An 8,830-nucleotide genomic window follows, 5' to 3' on the forward strand; every position below is an offset into this window, starting at 1 on the left:
TTTAAAGGTGGCAGACTGGGGAAGGTTGGGTTTTCATTAGCAAATATTCACACAGATTTATATTCATCACACTGCTGAAATGAATACCATAGTTCAGAGAATGTGGGATAATATTTCTTCATAAAGACTGAGAGTGTAAGAAAGAGATTTTTTCATTAGGGGATGAGATTATAAAAACTCCCTCTAATTGTTCAGGGAAACAAGGATTAATCAGAAACATATGTTTTCAGTTTAAAATCTTCAAAAAATTGTTACCTTTTAGTTTAATGCCAATATTTTGGGCCTAGGTTTTTGGTTCCAATCCAGGTTTTGCAGGATGTGTTCTAACCGTGTCTGTGTGGGTTTTCTCCGGCTTCCTGCCACAGTCTGAAGACATGATTGATGAAATTCTAAATTGACTGTAGCTGTGAATGTGTGTGTGAATGACAGTTGGCTCTGGATTTTGTCCTGGCGATACACTGGTGACCTGCCCAGTCCCCCGCTGGTCAAGCCTGATGTCAGCTGGGATTGGCTCCAGCATCCCTGTCCCCTGGGCAGACAGAGGATAAGTGGTATAAATGGATGGACGTTCTGTCTGGGTCCTGCAGCCCATTTGTCCAGTTAGATACTTAATGACTTTTCCACGAGAGTTGTGTCATTTTGATCTAATTACATGTTTTAGAAATCTGCTACAGAAAATAGAGAACTTGCTTCTGTTTTGTGAGACAAAAAAGGAGAAATGGAATTTCAAGAAAATACAATGGTTAAAATGTTTGGTTTCTGAGGTAAATGTTTAGTTGAGGTTCGGCCTTTTTAGCCACATGTTCACTGAGACAAAAGTTCTCACACTCGCTATGTACTAGGCGTGTTACTAAAGTATTCCACTAGGGGGCACACAACAGAACTCAGACTGTATTCTGTAAATAAGAGAAAAGCTACACGGAACGAGGCCTCTGGCTACTTCTGAGTTCACAACAGGAAAAGAGGTTTCGTGGCTCCATCATGGCTGGTTTGTGCTGCCCTTAAATCAACAACATTGTGATTGAAAGGACATCTCCAGCCTGAGGGAATCTTCATGGTGATGGTTAATAACAAAGAACCATGGGACCTGCAGGAAACGTGCTGCAGGCCCCGTGCATCCAGCACACTGAATCCATCCTTACCTTAAAGATCACACTCTCACGCACTGGCCCCAACTACACCAGACATATGTAATTCCCATGCAGGGTTGAAGCTGTGATCACATTGATTGTTTATTTTGCTGTAGGTTTTCGAGCTTGTTCGGTCACAGACCTTTATATGTGTTGGACTTGCTGACAGAAGTTTGTGGTGGTGCCTTAAAACAGCTGACAGCTAACCCAAGTAACATTTATGATGTCAGCACTTCTTGCCCTTTTGCCACTATGTGCTACAAACTAAGCTTCTGTCATGTTTACTTTAGATTCTAAGATGGGAAACTTTTGTTGTGTGAGAATGAGCCAAGACCGCACACAGAGTTTGGGTTGTGAAACTTGAAGGATTAAAGTCAGGGTGGATTTGAAGGTCGGGATAATATTTTCTGTATAAGCCTGTATATGTGTTTTCTAATGTTGGCTAAAAAAACTGCATATACAGGTCGAAGAAAGTTACATGTTGTCCTTCAGTCTAAAAGAACATAAATGTAATATGTCCTGACTCTCAGATATGACCCGTGTAGGCGCAAACCAGCAGCAGGCGTGTCAGAGCTTCATTGTCATGGTAACAATAATAAACACATGGTAAATGTCGTGGAACGGTCAAGGATTGTTTAAGTACATTGTTTGGTCAGTGTGTGTTCGTCCTGTGAGTTCTCCGATCCAAGACCTAGAAGCTGTAGAATAACGTTGCTGCACTCTTTGACAAATAAAGCGCTCGTTGCCAAAGCTCTGTTTGGGGAACACAAATCACAAACAGACATTCACACACACCCTTCTTGAGGTTTGAGGTTGTTTTTGTTGATTCCGACATCAATGTGGCTGCGACTGCTTTATTTTTCTAGACAACCACAGCTGGACTCAGCTTTCTGTTCAGTCTTGATGTATTAAAACAACGCACCAGGAGCCTGAACCTGGTTTGAGACTCTGAAACCACACGACCTGTCTCTCTGTAAGCAGCTGTTTTCTGTAGTCTTTGTTTCACACTGATGCTACAAGGTAATATGTTTCATGCTGTGTTTTTTCATCATTTTCAGTGATTTCTCCACAATTAATTCACGGATCTTGATAGAAAATCATATCGGGCCTGTTTGTGGCACTGATGGTTATGAGGGTGTGGAATTTGGTGCAGATCCCAAAAATATCTAATGACTTTAAATGTGGCTTCCTTAGGAGACTGCTGGGCAGAGTGTGGGCTCTCTCTGTGACTGGTTGTTTTTCTAAAGCTGTAAAGGGACTTTAACAGGACTGTATGTTTTCACTGTTACACCCTCCCTGTCTGGTTTGTAACTCACAGTTTCTGTTGTCCCCCCTCCCCCCCCCCCCCCACACACACATCACCACTCACTGATCTATTGACCCAGTTGTGCAGTTGGTTGTATAAGTGTGTCACATCACTCCAATCAATGTGGTTTGCATGTGTCTCATCGTGCTGCATGAACAGGAGAGAAACACTACATGTTTGCTCTACAGCGCCACTATTGGTGAGAATCTCCACAGTCTCCCCTTTAATCTGAAGTGACAGACCTCATTCAAAGAAGTGTTGTGTAGACTGAACCGAACCAGCTAAGTTACAAAAATAGATGAAAGGAAGACATCCTGTTGCCTAACGTTGGTCTACCTACTGTTCTTTTTTATTGTTGTCTGTAAATACCAACCTGTGTCGGTCTTCCAAGTGTAAACTGAGGTTTCACCTTTCATTGTGTCGTGACCCCGGAGCAACGTAAAGGATGCGGTGCACGACTAAAAACAGCCCTGTGACAACAACTAAGCAGTGTCTGAAATGCAGTCATTTGACTTGAACTCAATTTGAGAACTTGAACGTTAAACATCTTTAATAGTGACGTTAAAACGGTACTCTTGGATCTTATCTGGTAGACATGTGGAATTGAACCGTGCATGTCAAGGGAGACATTTTCACACGTGGTGCTCGTCGTGCATGTGGCAGATGAGTCTCACTTGATCATATGGGTGTCATGCAACCATGTGTCCATACACAGCTGAGGGATCTGGTGACCGCCTGTGAAATTGCATTAACCGCACCCTGTAAAATACACCACATACATCATAAATATGTAGCTGTTTTGCCAATTTTCTTTGAAAGAGAATGTATGGGAATGTTCTTTAACTGCATGGAGACTCTAAAATGCCTGTATGTGTAAATGGTTGTTTGTCTCTGTGTGGCTGCTTGCAGAAGTAAACTCTGGAAAATGTCTGCACAACTGGGTCCGGACATTTTCAGAATTCGTCTTTGACGTTTGAAGAGCACAGCAGGTGATCATGTGTTTTTGTTTTCAGCACATCGACACTGGCATTAGTCTGTATCACCAGAAACGCTGGCGACCTGCCCAGGGTGTGCCCTGCCTCTTGCCCAATGCCAGCTTGTCACATGACCGTGAATGGACAACCGATATAAATAATTCATGGATGGACAGCAAACTATTGGAAGAATAGTCCATATATATATAAAGAGTTAAGTCATCAATAGCTTGCTTTGTGGACACCTGTAGACATGATATATTTTAAAAGGAGATAAACACAGCTATTTGCCCCTTATTCAATTTTGTTGTAGTTTTCTTCAGCAATACTAACATTGAGAATGTCTTTGTGGGTCTGATGGCTTCAGCAGATGGCCTTCAGCTTCCAGACACTGGAGCAAACAAGTGGAGCGGCCTGCAAATGTTCAAGGTTCATTGGGCTGGTATATCTGTGGGACTGGAAAGTACGACTGGTGCCGTCTCACGCAGCAATCAAGAGAACAATCGAGTAATGGGGTTCAAATGGGCAAACAAGAAGTTAAATGGACACGCCATAGAAATCACAGAACTGGCAATGCTCCAAAATCCCTTAGAAAAATAAGACCTTGCCCTCAGTTATTTCTGTTTGTGCTGTTTTCCATGTGAGGACGGGCCAACAGGATGGCTGATAACCTGTGATAAGGTGAAGGGATGGGCCAGGAAGAGGGCTGATAAGATGATTTAAATGTTTTAATCAGATTGACAAAGAGACACAAATCACTGAGGAGACGAAAACATCTGTAGGTGGAAACAAGATTTACTGCAGGAGCATAAGTATGTCAACAGCTGAGACGGTCAGCGGGGAATTCAGATTTCCTGAATTCGTCTAACAGGTGATGTTACGTATATGGGAACATACTGTACAAAGAAAGCACATCTGATTCCCAACATTCACGTTACACACTGCTGCTGTGTGGTGACTTTGACAAACTGTCATGTGTGCAGCAAAAGGACCGAGCCGACACAGAAACCACCTGAACACCTCACATGCTGGTTCAGACTGTGATAAACACAACAGCAAAGCAACCACTAAAATGTTGTTGATGATAAAACACCTAATAAATAATTTATAATAAAAGAGAGTTAATTTAATAGTATTTCCTCTATGACTCACAAGTTAAAGCTTCTGGCACTGTACTTTAAATACACTCCGAGCAGATCAATGCAACATTTAATGAGAGGACGGAGATTGCATCATACAGTCAGCATGAAACTATTTGTAGCAGCTTGTCCCAAAAACTGTGTTTGCAATTTATGACCCGTTTGTGTTTTGCAAAAACCGTGGAAACAACCAGCAAGTAACTAAGTGACAAGGCTGCTTTTACTTTTTAGATAACCATAACCACATGTAGGCTCAGTTCCAGCTTGATTCTAAGTAAAAGTTTTAAAACAGATTTTTTTTATTATAATGCTGCAAACAGATAGATCATCACTTTGCTCTCCTCTTTTCTTCTGTGTTACTTGCATCTCATTTGCCAATTTGTTGTGAAACATGAGCGTGAACCTAAATAAGCTGTTGTATTGAACTGAATTCTAAACCAATCAGTTTTCGTGGGCAAAGACTAGACTGTATTAAGCTGGATAACAGTTACACTGACATGTTTTCTGGCCACAGGAGTCAGGTTAGGATTTAACCTCAAAACCCTCTGGATCTGACCCTTGTCATCAGGACATTAAATTCACAGGAAAACAAGAGGAAGGCTCGCCCACACAGTTCCTCCACCTCATATCAGAATTTCATCTGCAACCGTTGCATAAGTCTGACATTCTTCCGAGCCCTCATAGGAGGAGGATGAAGAAATCACTGTTGGTCAAAATTATGGATGTGAACTCCTCTGTGTAAATATTTCAGCTCCGTGCTCCTAAATCTATCAAACACATTGGCAGTGTTGCTTTATTTTTTAGATAAGCTGTAAAGATCGAAGGAGTGAACGAAACGAATTCAACAGATAAAAGTTTGTATTTTTGTGAGGGTTTGGGGCGAGTTCCATGGACACAGAGAAGAATGTGAGCCGCAAGCCATCACAGCTGCAGACATTTTGGGGACTAGTGCCAATTGGTGAAGTTGCTGCACTTAAACTAAAGAGGTGAATGCTCTTGTCCCTTAATGCACCACTGGATTGATTGAAGAGAACTCATTGTCCGTGCAGCTGCAGCTTTGTGCTTCGACCATCGTGACAGGGATTTCATACCAGTGCGTGACCTCTGCAGACCACTCACACTCTGCTGGGAATTCGAAAGGGCTCCAAAGGTAAAGATGAGGAGGCATTTCAGACCCGCAGGGCTCCCTGAGGAGCTTTCTCTTCTTTGTTTTCCTGTCTTCGTCGCTTCTCTCCAAACCTTAATCCTCCAAAGTTTCTAATGTCAAATGGGATTTACTTCACCCCGTCTGTGTCCCCTGAGCCATGTCGGGGTTGAAGAGGCCATCCACTGGAATTCCTCTTTTCTACCTCTGTTCTCCTTAACCTCAGGGTGTGTTTAGAAAGCCACTTCCAGCCCATTCATGCCATGCCCTCCACCTCTCCCCCAGCCCGACTGGTATGCCTTCTGACTTCACAAGATGTTCTCGATTTAGACGTGTACGATGTTTATTTGCTCATAAGCTTGTGTTCTAAAAATGGGGTTAGAAGGAACTGTCTGGGGTTCAGCAGGAAGCGAAGGAGTTGACCACATAGGATTTTTTTGTCTGACAATAGAAATACACACAAACATGCAAGGAAAAGGAGGCAACTGAAAGTTCCTCTGTGTTCCTCCTCACATGCATGTTACATACCACAGGGAAACGTGGGTTTGTCAAAAGGTTGCGGCATGCTCAGCTTCTGTAGCGTCACGGAAAATGTACATTTTAGTATCGCACAGGTGTTACAGAGAAGAGATAAACTGCTTTTAGACGTGCACGTAACTCAGGATATTCTCCTGAAAAAATATCCAATGCTGCTGTTGGAGTGCACTCAAATGTCTGAGTCAGACGCTCCAGACAATTTCTGGAGTTTTTCCCGCTGGCAGAACCTCAACCACACAAACAGCAGTTTTACTTTTGCAGTTCACGTTTGTTTCCTTCTCTGTCATCTTTCTTTAATTTCCGCTCCAATTTCACATGTCTGCAGCGAAGTCGAGTAAAAACAATCCTCTCGATTTTTCCCTGTCTCTGCTTCACTCTTTCCCTCATCTTTTTCTTCTTCTTCTTTCCTCCACTCTCCGTCTATCTCTCTCTCTCTTCTCTGTGGAAATACACAGTCAAGGCTGTGCCCTGACACAAGGGTAAACTGCTGACTGACTTTCCGCTCTGGCTACACGAGCCAATAAACAAGTGTGAGGCTCAGACAAATGAGGAGCGGGCAGTGGACATATTCAACTGCATCAAAATAAAGACGCTGAGGAAATGAAGTGAGGCTTTGTGTCTTCACACCGGCGCAGAGACACAGTCGTCCCTCAGTTCTCCGCGGCTCCAGCCTCTTCTCGTTGGGGTTTGGGTTAAAGCAAGGACGCAGATGCATCAAAGCTCCTTCACAGATGATTTGTGTCACAGAACCGCAGCCGGCTTTTTTTAGACGGGGGAGACAGGGTGTGGATGACTGTGTACCTACCACGACTATATGAGCAAACAGAGGAGACCAACACTTAGTGTCCAGACTCAGACACGGCACAAAAACAACGCCTCGGCATGGCCTCACGTGTTGTGATGACATTATACATTGGTGTGAGCTCTCACAGACACTTAAGAAAGCAAGATGTACTCAAAAAGCAGTAAAATAAATTATTGTTATGTGTTTGCTCTGTCTTTTTCACAGTTACCTCGGGGCTCTCGTTTCAGGTTAAGAATTCGGTATTTGTAATTGCTATTTATACAGGAAAAAACTCCTGCTTTCCCCTCAGCTGCATTTAATCAAACTCCCTCAGGCAAAGCAGTCTTTCCTCTTTCCTTAGTTCTTCGGTTTGTCCTTGACTAAACGCCCGAGACTTGGAAACACAGTCAGCATTGACCTCTTGCATGAAATCATGTGCTACTTTTGAAGGGACACTGTGATCAAACAGAAAACAGCTCCCTGCATGCATATCTACATTTCCTTATTTCTTTGGAACAAACTTTCCTCGTGCTTTCAGGGCGATTTGAGAAAACAGCTCATCAGGCTTTCCAATGCATTATCTTGTTCTAGTATTTCAAGCATTCTTTTCCAAGAGCAATATATTAAATATTACTTTTAAAGCAATTTTCACACAGGTTAGTGCTGTTTAGAAAACAAATCCACAGTTGACTGATGAGTTGTAAATAAGACAAATTAATAAAAGGCTTATAATGAAATTCTGTAAAAAAAAGATTTTAAAGGCATCAATAACTAAATAAAATAGGTCAAATAAATAAAAGAACAAGTCAACAACATAATATTCATAACAGACCAGTAAAATGGAATAAAGTTTATGAAACTTGATGCATTAAAGTCTATAAAACAAACCTAATATAAATTGGAGCTTATGATGAATTTCTTTATACTTTACACAGTTTTATAATCTATGAACAAAATATCAGCCATAGAATTTTAATGAATGAATGTGGGACCACTCTATAATCAGTGAATGTCAAGAAGCTGCATCTTTGATATCATAACCAGATTATCACTGGATATTTCTGCTCATCTATGGACACACAGAGGTTATTCTTCTTCAAAGCTGGTTAGGAAACTCTCAAACAGTTGGCAGAGTGTTACACATTCAGAGAGTAATGGGCTGCAGATGACATTTTAATGTCTTCCCACATCAAAATACGGAGAAATGTCGTCGTCGTCGTCCCCCCCCCCCCCCCCGCCTCCACATGACAGATGTAGCCTTCAGAGTCTGCCGGGAAATCACTCAGCTTACAGTTTATTAGGTACACCTATAGATAAAACTAAGACAGACTTGTAATATGTTCTACATTCATGGTTGCTATAATGTTAAGTAAAAAGGTGTTTATTCAGATGTATGACTACTATAAATGCAGTTGAATTGCATTGCAATATACAGACAGGTGTTTATATTATTCTCTCTTTTTTTGGAAAAATCTGCGTTTTCTCCTAGTTCTGATCTTACCCTCTATTATAACCATCTTATAATGTTTTATTCTAATTTTTTTAATCTTTTCTCATCTGTATATTTTTTTAAATATCTGTATCAGTGCTCTTTTGTTTTGTGATCTTCAAATTGCTTTTGAAAAGTTTCTTATTGTTTGCTTGTTTTTAACTCTTTCATCTTTAACTTGTAAAGCACCTTGTACCTGTTTTATGAATTTGAATTTGAAATAGACTTCATGTGCTCTAGTTTCTTTTTAACTATTCTGTACTTATTCTTCCTTGGAACAAATATTTTAGAAAATGTGTACTTAATTAAAAATAATAAAGTGCATAA

The sequence above is a fragment of the Limanda limanda genome, chromosome 15, assembly GCF_963576545.1.
Source record: "Limanda limanda chromosome 15, fLimLim1.1, whole genome shotgun sequence".
Lineage (NCBI taxonomy): Eukaryota > Metazoa > Chordata > Actinopteri > Pleuronectiformes > Pleuronectidae > Limanda > Limanda limanda.